General features: G+C 46.1%; 1 protein-coding gene and 4 non-coding genes across 5 annotated transcripts in view; 4 read left to right on the top strand and 1 right to left on the bottom strand.

Moving 5' to 3' along the window:
- LOC120924009 overlaps positions 1–16,777 on the bottom strand; it is a 742,797-nt gene that overhangs the window by 177,404 nt on the left and 548,616 nt on the right. The window lies entirely within an intron of this gene.
- TRNAT-CGU lies at positions 9,400–9,471 on the top strand. Its single transcript has one exon. It is a non-coding gene; the product is annotated as a tRNA-Thr (tRNA).
- Positions 11,052–11,123, top strand: TRNAT-CGU. The gene has a single exon. It is a non-coding gene; the product is annotated as a tRNA-Thr (tRNA).
- TRNAT-CGU lies at positions 12,455–12,526 on the top strand. Its single transcript has one exon. It is a non-coding gene; the product is annotated as a tRNA-Thr (tRNA).
- TRNAT-CGU lies at positions 13,398–13,469 on the top strand. The gene has a single exon. It is a non-coding gene; the product is annotated as a tRNA-Thr (tRNA).

Below are 16,777 nucleotides of genomic sequence, written 5' to 3'. Positions count from 1 at the left end.
GCCAGGACTGTTGGCAGGTATATATAGGAGATTAAAGTCCACACACGCCCAGATCTAGATGACTATGCTAAAAACCAATGTGTGTGCTGTTTGTGTGATTAGCATGTAAGGGTAGCGTGATGGTTGTTTGTCACGTCCCCCATGTTTCCCTCCTCATTGGGCACCAAGCAAGTGTCACATGAGAGACCTACCCTGGGCTATGCTAATCACTTTGTACAGGGTTACTTTGTTACACATGGGGTACCTTTTATTCTATGCCGTCTTCACCAATGCCCTGGACAAGGCTCAGGCTGCCATGCAGGCATACTCAACCTTAAAGAGGAATTAACCCCCCCCCCCCCGAAAAACGGGGAGAAAAAAAACCTGCAATAGAAAGGCATAACATTATGTGGCACTTACCTGAGATCGAAGCCCCCAAAGTCCTCCTCGTTCCCCTCCACCGCCGCCGCCATGTCCCCTCACATCTTCTTCCTGTTATCGCTGCTCCGGCGCTGTGATTGTTTTCAATCTGAATTTTATTAAGTTTTGGTAGTACCCAAGTATACATATGTTACTACTATGGTCATAGCATCCAAACATACAAATATGTGATACATATTATCTTGACAGAAACGTCTAGCAAACATATATACATAAAAGAAGAAAGAAAGAGGAAGGAAAGAGAAAGAAAGAAAAAAAAAAGGAAAAAAAAAACCCAGGGGAAAAAGGAAAAAGAAGAAAACGAAGGAAAAGAAAAAAAGAAAAAAAAAAGAAATATAGTCCACTAGTGATAATCTCCCCAGCATGGCTACTCGTCTATATGGTTCCCTTTAACCCAGTTTGAGAATTCATCGGACTTTCGAAATTCAGACCATGCAGTCCATGTATGGAAAAACTGCTCTTCCCTCCCCGTTTCCCGGGCCAATAGGCTTTCCAAGTCCCTAGAGCGTTCCAATTCCTTCGCCCATTCCCCCAGGGAAGGCACTACCCTTGTCTTCCAATATCGTGGAATAACTACTTTAGCTGCTGAAATAAAGTGTCCAAGCACCTCTTCTCTTGCCTTTTTTAAAGAACCTGGGGTCATGTTTAGGAGAGCCACTCTGGGTGATGCGCAGATTACTATACCCTCCAATTTTCCATATAAATCAAAAATTTGTTTCCAGAACTTTTTCACCGGTGGGCAATCCCACCAGACATGTAGCATGCTACCTTTTGCCTCATGGCAACGCCAACAGATGTCAGGTATATCTTGATTAATTTGATGCATTATGGAGGGGCACCTATACCATCTACTCACCAACTTATATGCCTTTTCTTGTGATCCGGCGCTGTGATTGGCCGGAGCGGCGATGACATCACTTCCGCGCATGTAGGCATCGGCGCCTGTCATTATTGTAAATATCTCCTAAACCGTGCATCCAAAAAAATGGCATCTGCAAAAGTTTGGGCACCCTTCAGAATTTATAGCATGCACTGCCCCCTTTGCAAAGCTGAGACCTGCCAGTGTCATGGATTGTTCTCAATCATCATCTGAGAAGACCAGGTGATGTCAATCTCAAAGGTTTTAAATGCCCAGACTCATCTGACCTTGCCCCAACAATCAGCACCATGGGTTCTTCTAAGCAGTTGTCTAGAAAACTGAAAGTGAAAATAGTTGTCGCTCACAAAGCTGGAGAAGCTATAAGAAGATAGCAAAGCGTTTTCAGATGTCAATATCCTCTGTTCGGAATGTAATTAAGAAATGGCAGTCATCAGGAACAGTGGAAGTTAAAGCAAGATCTGGAAGACCAAGAAAAATATCAGACAGAACAGCTCGCAGGATTGTGAGAAAAGCAATTCAAAACCCACGTTTGAAAATCTATGGATAGACCTTAAAAGAGCAGTGTGTGACAGACAGCCCAGAAATCTCAAAGAACTGGAAGACTTTTGTAAGGAAGAATGGGCAAATATCCCTCAAACAAGAATTGAAAGACTCTTGGCTGGCTACAAAAAGCGTTTACAAGCTACAATACTTGCCAAAGTTGGCAGTACAAGATATTAACTCTGCAGGGTGCCCAAACTTTTACAGACACCATTTTTTTGTTTTCTGTAATTTTGAAAGTGTAAATGATGGAAATAAAATCTAACAGGTAGATTCACGTAGAATGGCGTTTCTTTGTGCGGGCGTAACGTATCCTATTTACATTACGCCTCCGCAACTTTTACAGGCAAGTGCTGTATTCTTAAAATAAAGTTGTGGCGGCGTAGTGTAAATAGGTCGGCGTAAGCCCGCCTAATTCAAATTGTGAAGAGGTGGGCGTGTGTTATGTAAATTAACCCTGAGCCGTCGTGATTGACGTTTTACACAAACGGCGCATGCGCCGTCCGTGGAATTTCCCAGTGTGCATTGCTCCAAAGTACGCCGCAAGGACGTCATTGGTTTCGACGTGAACGTAAATGACGTCCAGCCCCATTCACGGACGACTTACGCAAATGACGTACATTTTTCAAATTTCGTCGCGGGAACGACGGCCATACTTAACATTGGTGCGTCGCATATATGCCTCATATAGCAGGGGTAACTTTACGCCGGGAAAAGCCTAACGTAAACGGCGTAAATGTACTGGCCGGGCATACGTTTGTGAATTCGCGTATCTAGCTGATTTACAGATTTTAGGCGTAAATCAGCGTACACGCCCCTAGCGGCCAGCGTAAATATTCAGTTAAGATCCGACGGCGTAAGAGACTTACGCCAGTCGGATCTAATAGAAATCTATGCGTAACTGATTCTATGAATCAGGTGCATAGATACGACCGGCCAGACTCAGAGATACGACGGCGTATATCCTCTGTGAATCTACCCCTAAGTTTTTTTTGACATATTATAAGAATGTCTAATCTGTAATTTGATGCCTTTTGGAGATTTTTCCATCTTTCCTTGGCTTTGTTATGCACATTAATCCAAATTTTTACCTGGGGTGCCCAAACTTTCCATCCCCACTGCAGTGCCTACATATACTGTCAGAATGTCTATACTGAAATATAAAATATTATTGTATTTATGGAAATATATAAATCTGTGCTTTGGGAGAATTATAATTTCCTAGACTATTTAAAACAAGAAATCCACAATTATTTTATCCATGCTATTTTGAAGACAAGTAACACAAATGAATATTTAAAATATATATATTTATTAACTAAAGATGTAGTGCAAAATTAAAATGATGTACAATTTGTGATAAAAGAAATAATTGATATACTTCTACAATCAGAGATTCATGATGGTTAAATGTTCAGATAATAATGACATTATATGACAAGGTAAATTCACAGCTCTAATTTAAATCATCCTGGTATACTTAAAACCTGGTAACTTGTAAAATAACCTTCCCGTGATTTCCACATACTCTAGGTGTTTGTTTACTTTGACACTGTGTTATCTCTTCTCAAATCGAACAGATCTTTTCTTCTACTTCTTATATGGTACGGATCAAAGAACACTGTGCACAAGCTCTGCAATGCAGGCAAGCTTAATTTAAATTTAGAGATAATTTATTTTCACAGACATCACCCTAAAACCAATTGTACAACTGTTGGCATTTAGCTTTTTAAAGACAAACATAATTTGTGTATGTCTCCTAATATTTGGAATATAATTATTTCATACTGCAGTTAAAAATAGCCAAATCCCAAATTATCTTTGCCAAGTACAATTAAAGGGTTTTAGTTATGTGTATGTAAAAACATTCACTACCAAAAGGTAAATAAACTAAATTATTCATTACCAGTATTTAAGAGTTCTTTCTGTTTGAGAAGCAAGGTCCCCCATGAGGGACCTCTTTCACCCTCCACATCTTTGCGTTCCATCCTTCCTTCCAAAGATAGAGAGATAGAGTGAGAGCTCTCCCATCAGCGACCCTCAAAGATCCATCCAAGCTCTCTCAAAGAAGGAGAGTGATAGGTGGAAGAGTGGAGGAGACTTCCTCTCTCACTAAGCGGCTACTCTCACTGAAGCAGCAGGTGGGGGATCACTGGGGGTGCCATGGCTGCCTGAGTCTTTTTTCCTGTTACAGGGCAGCATTGAGGTACACAAAAAAAAATCAACTGTCAGGTGGCCGTGCCACCCCCAGTGAGCCCTCACCTCCATTAGGATGCCACATCACATGACAAAGGATTCCTAGAGCACTCCAGGTTCGCTATAATGACATCACAGCTGAAGCTGCTCCCTTTCAGACATAGGGGGCTCTCAACTATGCTTTGTATTGAGGTGTCTGATACAGGAGGGTTTGGTGTGCTAGGAGGAAAGCAGCAAAAATCTACTATAATTGTTACTTAACGAGAAACTATAGTCATTAGAATAAAGAAAGAAAATAAATTAAAACAATTTGACGTGTTCCACCAGGAGGTTGCGGGCGGGCGGGGAGGAGCGAGCCAAACTTCCACAATTCTTGCATAGGAGAGGAATGTGGAAGTGGGAATGGGAACCTGTCATAAAAAGGTACCCACTCCCAGGAAAAAAAAAACAATAATGATGGAGGAGGGGGGAGGAGGAGGATAAGCAGAACTTTTACTTTTAAGTTTCACTTTAACTGCAGTAAATAATCAGGACTTCTGCTCTGCTAGACAGGGCTGTGCTGTGTTGCAAAGCTGTGTTAATCTCAGAACTGCATGGATAAAAATACAAATATTTTAGCTAGAAAAACAGCTAACACAATATACACTATGGGCCGGATTCAGATACAACTTACGGCGGCATATCTCCAGATCCGCCACCGTAATTTCAAATCTGCGCCGTCGTATCTTTACACGGATTCTCAAAGGCAGATACGTTGAAAAAATAGGCTTCCTCCACCGACGTAACTAGCATACGCCGGCATATAATTGTGTGCAATTTTACGCTGGCCGCTAGGTGGCGCTTCCGTTGATTTCCGCCTTGAATATGCAAATTAGCGAGATACCCCGATTCAGAAACGTACATCCGCCCGGCGCATTTTTTTACGTCGTTTACGTAAGGCTTTTTCCGGCGTATAGTTACCCCTGCTCTATGAGGCGTAGCCAATGTTAAGTATGGATGTCGGGCCAGCGTTGAATTTTGCGTCGTTTGCGTAAGTCGTACGCGAATAGGGCTGTGCGTAAGTTACGTTCACGTCTAAAGCATTGACTATTTGCGGCGTAATTTGGAGCATGCGCACTGGGATATTTTCACGGACAGCGCATGCGCCGTTTGTTAAGAACGTCAATTACGTGGGGTCACGGCTAATTAGCATACAACACGCCCCCTACCAGTCTATTTTGAATTACGCGGGCTTACGCCGGCCAATATACGCTACGCCGCCGTAACTTTAGGTGCAAGTTCTTTCTGAATACAGGACTTGCCTCTCAAAGTTACGGCGGCATAGCGTATATGAGATACGCTACACCCGCCTAAAGATAGGCAGATGTTTCTGAATCCGGGCCTATATGACTAAAAGTATTGGGACGCCTGCCTTTACACACACATGAACCTTAACCAGTTCCCGCCCGGCCTATAGCAGAATGGCGGCTGGGAAGTGATTCAGTTTTACACACCGCTACACCGATCTCGGTAAAGAGCTTGTTACGGAAGCTCTTTACCACGTGATTAGCCGTGTCCAATCACGGCTGATCACGTTGTAAACAGGAAGAGCCGTTGATCGTATTTTCCTCATTCACGTCTGAGAGACGCAAGTAGAGGAGAGCCGATCGGTGGCTCTTCTGACAGGGGGGATTGTTTATCAGCGCAGCCACCGTGGATGCCCACACTGGACCACCAGGGAGTGCCCCCAACATGTGGATGGCCAGGTACGTCCCCCATGGCCACCAGGGATGCCACGCACATGCCCAATATATGTCAATCAGTGCCCACAAATGGGCACTGACTGGCACCATTCATACATAATTCCAGATCAGTGATGCCCAGCAATGCCACCCATCAGTGTCATCAGTGCCATCCATCAGTGTCCATCAGTGCCCACCTATCAGTGTCCCTCAGTGCCCATCTGTGCCACCCATAAGTACCGACCAGTACCACCTCAGTACCAGGGCCAATCAGTGCCAACTATCAGTGCCCAGTAGTGCCGCCTATCAGTGCCCATCATCAGTGCCCATCAGTGCTATCTCATCAGTGCCACCTCATTGGTGCCACCTCATCAGTGCCACCTTATCAGTGCCCATCAGTGCAGCCATATCAGTGCCCGTCATTGAAGGAGATAATGTTCTTATTTACAAAATGTTATAACAGAAACAAAGAAAACATTTTGTTTTTTTTTATTTGTTGTGCAAAAAATAAAAACCTGAGCAGTGATCAAATCCCACCAAAAGAAAGCTCTATTTGCGGGAACAAAATGATAAAAAATCTGTTTGGATACAGTGTAGCACGACCGCGCAATTGTCATTCAAAGTGTGAGAGCGCTGAAAGCTGAACATTGGCCTGGGCAGGAAGGGGGTGTAAGTGCCCGGTATTGAAGTGGTTAATGGCATCCCAGTCTTGGTCCGTAGGGTTCAATATTGAGTTGGCCCCGCCCTTTGCAGCTATAACAGCTTCACCTCTTCTGGGAAGGCCGTCCACAAGGTTTAGGAGGGTGTCTATGGGAATGTTTGACCGTTCTTCCAGAAGAGCATTTGTGAGGTCAGGCATTGATGTTGGGTGAGAAGGCCTGGCTCGCAGTCTCCACTCATCCCAAAGGTGTTCTATCGGGGGTTGAGGTCAGGACTCTGTGCGGGCCAGTCAAGTTCTTCCACCCCAAACACGCTCATCCATGTCTTTATGGACCTTACTTTGTGCTCTGGTGGGCAGTCATGTTGGAACAGGAAGGGGCCGTCCCCAAACTCCTCCCACAAAGTTGGGAGCATGAAATTGTCCAAAATGTCTTGGTATGAAGACGTCTTAACCGGTTAACGCCCGCCGCATGTACATATACGTCCACAGAATGGCACGTACAGGCATATGGGCGTACATGTACGTCCCCGCCTTTCCACGGGTTGGGGGTCCGATCGGGACCCCCCCCCCCCGGTACATGCGGCGGTGGGGTTCCCGCGGGGAGCGATCCGGGATGAGGGCGTGGCTATTCGTTTCTAGCCGCCCCCTCGGGATCGGTCCCCCGGAGCTGAAGAACGGGGAGAGCCGTATGTAAACACGGCTTCCCCATGCTTCACTGTGGCGGCTGCATCGATCGAGTGATCCCTTTTATAGGGAGACTCGATCGATGACGTCAGTCCTACAGCCACACCCCCCTACAGTTGTAAACACACACTAGGTGAACCCTAACTCCTACAGCGCCCCCTGTGGTTAACTCCCAAACTGCAACTGTCATTTTCACAATAAACAATGCAATTTAAATGCATTTTTTGCTGTGAAAATGACAATGGTCCCAAAAATTTGTCAAAATTGTCCGAAGTGTCCGCCATAATGTCGCAGTCACGAAAAAAATCGCTGATCGCCGCCATTAGTAGTAAAAAAATTTTTTTTTATAAAAATGCAATAAAACTATCCCCTATTTTGTAAACGCTATAAATTTTGCGCAAACCAACCGATAAACGCTTATTGCGTTTTTTTTCCCAAAAATAGGTAGAAGAATACGTATCGGCCTAAACTGAGGGAAAAAAAAATTTATATATGTTTTTGAGGGATATTTATTATAGCAAAAAGTAAAAAATATTGAATTTTTTTCAAAATTGTCGCTCTATTTTTGTTTATAGCGCAAAAAATAAAAACCGCAGAGGTGATCAAATACCACCGAAAGAAAGCTCTATTTGTGGGGAAAAAAGGACGCCAATTTTGTTTGGGAGTCATGTCGCACGACCGCGCAATTGTCTGTAAAAGCGACGCAGTGCCGAATCGAAAAACCTGGCCTGGGCATTTAGCAACAAAATGGTCCGGGGCTTAAGTGGTTAAAGGGTCACTAAAGGAATTTTTTTTTTTTTTAGCTAAATAGCTTCCTTTACCTTACTGCAGTCCTGGTTTCATGTCCTCATTGTTCGTTTTTGCTTTGAAGTTGCTGTAAATCCTCTCTGTTCTGGACACTTCCTGGTTGTCTGTTTCCTGATCACCACAGTACTGGGAGATTTCTCACTGTGGTGACTAATCAAGGAGGTGTGATTACTGTGTGTAAAACGAAACTGGATTGGTGCTGAGGGGTTTTAGACAAAGTATCACTGCCCTCTATTGGCTCACTGCCCTCTATTGGCTCTCTAGCTCTGTACATCAGAGAACCAGCAAACAACAGCAAAAAGGAAACTAAACTGCAGGCACATTATATGATTGATTTTTATCTATTTTTAATCATTTTTAAAAGGAATCAGTTAACTATTATGTCTCTATACCCTGTAAACAGTCATTTCAGCTAAAAAAAATGTTTTCCTGTAGTGACCCCTTCACTGGAACTAAGGGGCCAAGCCCAACCCCTGAAAAACAACCCCATAACCCCCCTCCCCCCCACACCATGACCCTCCCTCCCCCCCCACACCATAATCCCCCCTCCACCAAATGATTTGGACCAGTTGCACAAAGCAAGGTCCATAAAGACATGGGTGAGCGAGTTTGGGGTGGAGGAACTTGACTGGCTTGCACAGAGTCCTGACCTCTGTAACAGGACAATAATACTGAGCAAGACTAGTCCCCAATGTACTGGAGAGAAAGAGCAAAGGCTGGGGCTTTACTACAAGAATTAGGCTACAGCAGTGTTAAGCCTCGTACACACGATCGGATTTTCAACGGACAAATCTGTGGAATTTTGTGCGAAGGGCGTTGGTCGTGAACTTGTTTTGCATACAGACGATAAAACTTTGTTGGCCAACATACAAGAAACTATGTGGTTTTTCAGCTCTTTAGCGCCACTGTTTGGGCAACTTCTGCTAATGTTGTCTTATGGTTAGCATTGGTTCGGAGCATGTGTGTTTGTACCTTGGACTTTTGTCCGATGGAGTTGTGTACACACGCTTGTAGCCATTAAGGTGGCAACAAAAGTGAGTACACCCCTAAGTGAAACTGTCCAGATTGGGCCCAATTAGCCATTTTCCCTCCCCGGTGTCATGTGACTCGTTAGCGTTACAAGGTCTCAGGTGTGAATGGGGAGCAGGTGTGTTACATTTGGTGTTATCGCTCTCACTCTCTCATACTGGTCACTGGAAGGACAACATGGCACCTCATGGCAAAGAACTCTCTGAGGATCTGGAAAAAAGACTTGTTGCTCAACATGAAGATGACCTAGGCCAGTGATGGCGAACCTTGGCACCCCAGATGTTTTAGAACTACATTTCCCGTGATGCTCATGCAATCTGCAGTGTAGTGGAGCATTATGGGAAATGTAGTTCCAAAACATCTGGGGTGCCAAGGTTCACCATCAATGACCGGCTATAAAGATCAAATATAACTTGTGTGCGTTCTTAGAGATTAAAAATAAACACTTTTGGCCTGTAGAGGGCGCAGTGGCCAAGTGGTAAGGCGTTGGTCTCGTAAACCAAAGATCATGGGTTCAATCCCCATCTGTGCCTCTTTCTTTAAACCGAATCTACTGAGTGCTATAAACAGTGGCGGTGCGTCCATAGAGGGTGCCTGAGCGCGGCCCCCCCCCCTTGCTCTCGCACCGCCACTGACTTAGCCAGTGGCCAAGTGGTAAGGCGTTGGTCTCATAAACCAAAGATCATGGGTTCCATCTGTGCCTCATTCTGCAATTCCCAACTGAGTTGATTAGGTGAAGCCATGTTTATTGGCACCCCCATCAATTATATGAGTCCTGTCCTAATAGTCTATCTATAGATGGCTCTGTACTTCTAAATTGAAAAAATCTAGTGGGGATATTTGATGCTAATTTAACCCATGTACAAAATGTTGTCAGGAGAATCTTTTTTCCACGTAAAGCCAACTAACAAATAGGAGGCACAGTGGCCAAGTGGTAAGGTGTTGGTCTCGTAAAACCGAAGATCATGGGTTCAATCCCCATCTGTGCCTGTTTCTGCATTCTCCAACTCAATTAAGTAAACATTTGTGATCATTTAGTGTACAGCATAAACATCAGTTATGGTGAAGACGACCTGTAAGGAAATAACTTCACAGATACAGGGTGTAACGGAATGGCCCGTGACACCCAGAGATCTTTGAAGGATGTGGGGTACTCCTGTGCCAGCTTCACTAATGGTTCTAGGGTCATCCTGTGCCCCTTTTGGGCATAGGGTGACTGAGAAATAATAATTATAAATTACATGAGATGGGACATTACTGATAATTCATATATTGCAGGAGATCTGGACATATTACAGGTGATTTCATGCTGACCCACACCAGGTCAATAGACTGTTGAGATGCTAACTAAGTCTGCTACTGTGGTGATCTGGATTGAAACTGAGAGTCAGCCTGGCTGGCTACTAGGGGATATTAAAGTATCTTGCTGTGATTACATTCTGTGTCCATTGTACTAATTAAGTCTGAAAGGTCAGATGTCTCCTTTCAGGGGTAGGGAATTAGCATGTCAATTATGTTTAGTAAAGGAATGTGTTTTGTGTAACAGGTGAGGGAAACTTGTCGCAGAGCCAGACCGTCTGGGTAATGAGTAGTAATTAACTCACCTGAATGTCATTATCTAAAAGAATGTGATTGAAGCCCCATTGTGTGATGTGTGGGTGGAGTGTAAAAATGGATGAAGAAGACTAGGACAGCCGCACTCCAAAAAAGCGTTCCTTTTTAATAAAATAGGTCACAAAACTAACATGTCACAGCAGAAATCAGAAAAACACAGCCGACGCGTTTCACACTGTCATACAGTGCTTAGTCATAGCTATCACTATTCATGCATTGAATCTTAGCCAGTGGCTAAGTGGCAAGGCGTTGGTCTCATAAACCAAAGATCATGGGTTCCATCTGTGCCTCATTCTGCAATTCCCGAGTTGATTAGGTGAAGCCATGTTTATTGGCACCCCCATCAATTATATGAGTCCAGTCCTAATAGTCTATCTATAGATGGCACTGTACTTCTAAATTGAAAAAATCTAGTGGTGATATTTGATGCTAATTTAACCCATGTACAAAATGTTGTCAGAACATCTTTTTTCCACGTAAAGCCAACTAACCAATAGGTGGTGCAGTGGCCAAGTGGTAAGGCGTTGGTCTCGTAAACCAAAGATCATGGGTTCAATCCCCATCTGTGCCTCGTTCTGTAATGTAATAAACATTTGTGATGATTTAGTGAACCGCATAAACATCACTTATGGTGAAGACGACCTGTATGGAAATAACTTCACAGATACAGGGACATCCTCTGTGTGATACTTGTGTGTCTATAACCCCTCCCCCCCACACAGATTTTCAGCCGAGCTGTCCTCGGGCCTTTCCGTGCATTTCCGAATGGCGCCGTTTGGCTCCCCACCTCAGGCCAAACGTGGTACTGCACACCGCTTTGGCCTGAATACTGCTCGTTTTGTGAGACCACACTCGCAAACTGAGTTAGGATTGTAGGAAGTACAGCACTCGTATTGTGAAAGGATCGTTAACCGCGTTACTCGCAATCCGAGGTTCCACTGTACTTCTAAGTTGAAAAAATCTAGGGGTGATATTTGATGCTAATTTAACCTTTGATCCACATGTACAAAATGTTGTCAGAACCTCTTTTTTCCCACTTAAGAAACATTACATTTTCACAGGGTGACATATTACCCCCCTTCTCCCCTACTCCTCTACTCCTCTTCTCCCCTACTCCTCTACTCCTCTTCTCCCCTACTCCTCTTCTCCCCTACTCCTCTACTTCTCTTCTCCCCTATTCCTCTTCTCCCCTACTCCCCTACTCCTCTTCTCCCCTACTCCTCTTCTCCCCTACTCCTCTTCTCCTCTACTCCTCTTCTCCCCTACTCCTCTTCTCACCTACTCCTCTTCTCCTCTTCTCCCCTACTCCCCTACTCCTCTTCTGCTCTTCTCCCCTACTCCCCTACTCCCCTTCTCCCCTACTCCTCTTCTCCCCTACTCCTCTTCTCCCCTACTCACCTACTCCTCTTCTCCCCTACTCCTCTTCTCCATTACTCCCCTTCTCCCCTACTTCTCTTCTCCCCTACTTCTCTTCTCCCCTACTCCCCTACTCCTCTTCTCCCCTACTCCTCTTCTCCCCTACTCCCCTTCTCCCCTACTCCCCTTCTCCTCTACTCCTCTTCTCCCCTACTCCCCTACTCCTCTTCTCCTCTACTCCTCTTCTCCCCTACTCCCCTACTCCTCTTCTCCTCTACTCCTCTTCTCCTCTACTCCTCTTCTCCTCTTCTCCCTTACTCCCCTACTCCTCTTCTTCCCTACTCCTCTTCTCCCCTACTCCTCTACTCCTCTTCTCCTCTACTCCTCTTCTCCCCTACTCCTCTACTCCTCTTCTCCCCTACTCCTCTACTCCTCTTCTCCCCTACTCCCCTACTCCTCTTCTCCCCTACTCCTCTACTCCTCTTCTCCCCTACTCCTCTTCTCCCCTACTCCCCTACACTTGATGGAAGGCAGACTCATGTAGGTGGTACAGTGGCCAAGTGGTAAGGCGTTGGTCTCGTAAACCAAATATCATGGGTTCAATCCCCATCTGTGCCTGGTTCTGTAATGTAATAAACATTTGTGATAATTTAGTGAACCACATAAACATCACTTATGGTGAAGACGACCTGTAAGGAAATAACTTCACAGATACAGGAACATCCTCTGTGTGATACTTGTGTGTCTATAACCCCTCCCCCCCAACATTTCTTATCTCTTCCAGTAATAGAATATTACTAAATATCACACATGGAATCACACAATAGATGGAAAATTCCCATTGTATTGTCATATATACAAATACAACTTGTGACATACAACCACCTCACCTGTAGAGGGCGCAGTGGCCAAGTAGTAAGGCGTTGGTCTCGTAAACCAAAGGTCATGGGTTTGATCCCCATCTGTGCCTGTTTCTCTAATTCCAATGTACTGAGTATTATAAACATTTGTGATAAGTGAGTGGACCACATTACCGGGCCTTGTGTCTCTGATGACATGAATTTACTCCAATTGTGAGGAAATAAGTTCACACTGAACCACACAGATTTTGCGTCCTGAACAGAGAGAGAGGGGGTGTGTCTTAGAGACTTGTGTCTGTTAATCATGAAAATAACCTGTAATGTAACTTATCGTTTTTGCTATTTCTTTTTATACGGCGGCGGCTGGTGGTAAACTTTTTTGGGGGGGGGGGGGGCGGCAAACACACCCCCCCCAGATCGCGGCACCGCGGATTCCTCGGCTTCTTCTCCCAGCCATCACAATCCACCTCCTGTCCTGATTGACTGGTAGAAGAGGCCGGAAGAAAATAGCAAATATTCATTTGCTAGTGTCACAAGTGGGTGGGTTCTGCACCGCAAGCCTAACCTTTTTAAAGCCAATTAGAGCCTCGGAATCTAATCTTGTGTCTTGGAAAAAAAATCTATATGGTGGCGCAGTGGCCAAGTGGTAAGGTGTTGGTCTCGTAAACCAAAGATCATGGGTTCAATCCCCATCTGTGCCTCTTTCTTTAATCCCCAAATCAATTTAGTAAACATTTGTGATAATTTAGTGAACCCACTGCCCCCCGAAAAGCACTGCAAAAAAGTTAGTAAAGGGGGGGGGGTTACTGATATGAGGGGGTAACCTTTATATCAGTGTCCCTTTACATTATTGTATTAACTCCCCCTTACATCAGTGACCCCCCCCCCCCCAGGCTGGCCTTGCAGCGCTGTCACTGACCTCCTTTTAGGTGCACCGTGCAGGGATCAGTCAGTTGGATCCAGCTTGGTGGCTTTGGTTTTCCAATAGTCTTCTTTCCACAGTCCACACACCTCTGACTTCTCCCATGATCCCCATCCCAGCGACACTTCCACTCTTGACTCCTCTCCAAACTCCCTCAGTCAGAGACTGCAAACTTCACATGATACAAGAGATGGTCAGAGACTGCGGACATGATACAAGAGATGGTCAGAGACTGCGGACATGATGCAAGAGATGGTCAGAGACTGCGGACATGATGCAAGAGATGGTCAGAGACTGCGGACATGATACAAGAGATCAATGCAGAGAGAACAGGCAAAAAGATATATATAAATGCACATTTTTTTACCTGAAAAATGTTTTTATTAATTATTATAATAAATACATTCACATGTTATTAATATTTACAGTATATTATTTTATTATAATACATAAGTTCACTTTTTTTTTAAAAAGAAAGAAATCCATGAGAGAGGGGCTGCAATGGTGAGAAAGAGGGACTACAATGGCGAGAGAGAGAGAGAAAGGGGCTGCAATGGTGAGAGAGAGAGAAAGGGGCTGCAATGGTGGGAGAGAGAGAAAGCGGCTGCAATGGTGAGATATATTGGGGCTGCAGTGGTGAGAGAGTGGGGCTGCAGTGGTGAGACAGAGAGAAAGGGGCTGCAATAGTGAGAGAGAGAGAGAGAGAGAGGGGCTGCAATAGTGAGAGAGAGAGGTGCTGCAATAGTGAGAGCGAGAGAGGTGCTGCAATAGTGAGAGAGAGGAGCTGCAATAGAAAGAGAGAGGGACTGCAATGGTTGGAGGGAGAGAGGAGCTGCAATAGAGAGAGAGAGAGAGAGAGAGAGAGAGAGAGAGAGAGAGAGGGGGGGGGCTGCAATGGTGGAAGAGAGAGGGGATGCAATAGTGAGAGAGAGGAGCTGCAATAGAGAGAGAGAGGGGCTACAATTGTGTGTGTGTGAGAGAGAGAGAGAGAGAGAGAGAGAGGAAGGGGCTGCAATGATGAGAGATAGAGGGGCTGCAGTGGTGAGAGAGAGAGGGGCTGCAGTGATGAGACATAGAGAAAGGGGCTGCAATAGTGAGAGAGAGAGAGAAAGAGAAGGGGGGGGGCTGCAATGGTGAGAGAGAGAAGTGCTGCTATAGTGTGTGAGAGAGAGGGGGCTGCAATGGTGGGAGAGAGAGAGGGGCTGCAATAGTGGTTGAGAGGGGAGCTGAAATAGTAAGAGAGAGGGAGAGAGAGAGAGAGAGAGGGCTGCAATGGTGAGAGAAAGGGGCTGCAATAGTAAGAGAGAGAGAGAGGGGGGCTGCAGTGATGGGAGAGAGAGGGGGGCTGCAATGGTGGGAGGGAGAGAGGAGCTGCAATAGAGAGAGAGAGAGAGAGGGGGGCTGCAATGGTGGAAGAGAGAGGGGATGCAATAGTGAGAGAGAGGAGCTGCAATAGAGAGAGAGAGGGACTGCAATTGTGTGTGTGTGAGAGAGAGAGAGAGAGAGAGAGAGAAAGGGGCTGCAATGATGAGAGATAGAGGGGCTGCAGTGGTGAGAGAGAGAGGGGCTGCAGTGGTGAGAGAGAGAGGGGCTGCAGTGGTGAGAGAGAGAGGGGCTGCAGTGATGAGACATAGAGAAAGGGGCTGCAATAGTGTGAGAGAGAGAGAGAGAGGGGGGGGGGGCTGCAATGGTGAGAGAGAGAAGTGCTGCTATAGTGTGTGAGAGAGGGGGGGGCTGCAATGGTGAGAGAGAGAAGTGCTGCTATAGTGTGTGAGAGAGGGGGGGGCTGCAATGGTGGGAGAGAGAGAGGGGCTGCAATAGTGGTTGAGGGGGGAGCTGAAACAGTAAGAGAGAGGGAGGGAGAGAGAGAGAGAGAGAGGGCTGCAATGGTGAGAGAAAGGGGCTGCAATAGTGAGAGAGAGAGAGAGAGAGGGGGGGCTGCAGTGATGGGAGAGAGAGGGGGGCTGCAATGGTGGGAGGGAGAGAGAGATGGGCTGCAATGGTGGGAGAGATGGGGGCTGCAATGGTGGGAGAGAGAGGGGGCTGAAATGGTGAGAGAGAGAGAGAGAGAGAGAGAGAGAGAGGGGGGGGGCTGCAATGGTAGGAGAGAGAGAGGGCTGCAATGGTGGGAGAGAGAGAAAGCGGCTGCAATGGTGAGATATATTGGGGCTGCAGTGGTGAGAAAGAGGGACTACAATGGCGAGAGAGAGAGAGAAAGGGGCTGCAATGGTGAGAGAGAGAGAAAGGGGCTGCAATGGTGGGAGAGAGAGAAAGCGGCTGCAATGGTGAGATATATTGGGGCTGCAGTGGTGAGAGAGTGGGGCTGCAGTGGTGAGACAGAGAGAAAGGGGCTGCAATAGTGAGAGAGAGAGAGAGAGAGAGGGGCTGCAATAGTGAGAGAGAGAGGTGCTGCAATAGTGAGAGCGAGAGAGGTGCTGCAATAGTGAGAGAGAGGAGCTGCAATAGAAAGAGAGAGGGACTGCAATGGTTGGAGGGAGAGAGGAGCTGCAATAGAGAGAGAGAGAGAGAGAGAGAGAGAGAGAGAGAGAGAGAGAGAGGGGGGGCTGCAATGGTGGAAGAGAGAGGGGATGCAATAGTGAGAGAGAGGAGCTGCAATAGAGAGAGAGAGGGGCTACAATTGTGTGTGTGTGTGAGAGAGAGAGAGAGAGAGAGAGAGAGAGAGAGAGAGAGAGAGAGAGAGAGAGAGAGAGAGAAAGGGGCTGCAATGATGAGAGATAGAGGGGCTGCAGTGGTGAGAGAGAGAGGGGCTGCAGTGATGAGACATAGAGAAAGGGGCTGCAATAGTGAGAGAGAGAGAGAAAGAGAAGGGGGGGGGCTGCAATGGTGAGAGAGAGAAGTGCTGTTATAGTGTGTGAGAGAGAGGGGGGGGCTGCAATGGTGGGAGAGAGAGAGGGGCTGCAATAGTGGTTGAGAGGGGAGCTGAAATAGTAAGAGAGAGGGAGAGAGAGAGAGAGAGAGAGAGAGGGCTGCAATGGTGAGAGAAAGGGGCTGCAATAGTAAGAGAGAGAGAGAGGGGGGCTGCAGTGATGGAGAGAGAGGGGGGCTGCAATGGTGGGAGGGAGAGAG

The sequence above is a fragment of the Rana temporaria genome, chromosome 1 (assembly GCF_905171775.1).
Source record: "Rana temporaria chromosome 1, aRanTem1.1, whole genome shotgun sequence".
Taxonomy (NCBI): domain Eukaryota; kingdom Metazoa; phylum Chordata; class Amphibia; order Anura; family Ranidae; genus Rana; species Rana temporaria.
This window is presented reverse-complemented; position numbering and strand designations above follow the sequence as displayed.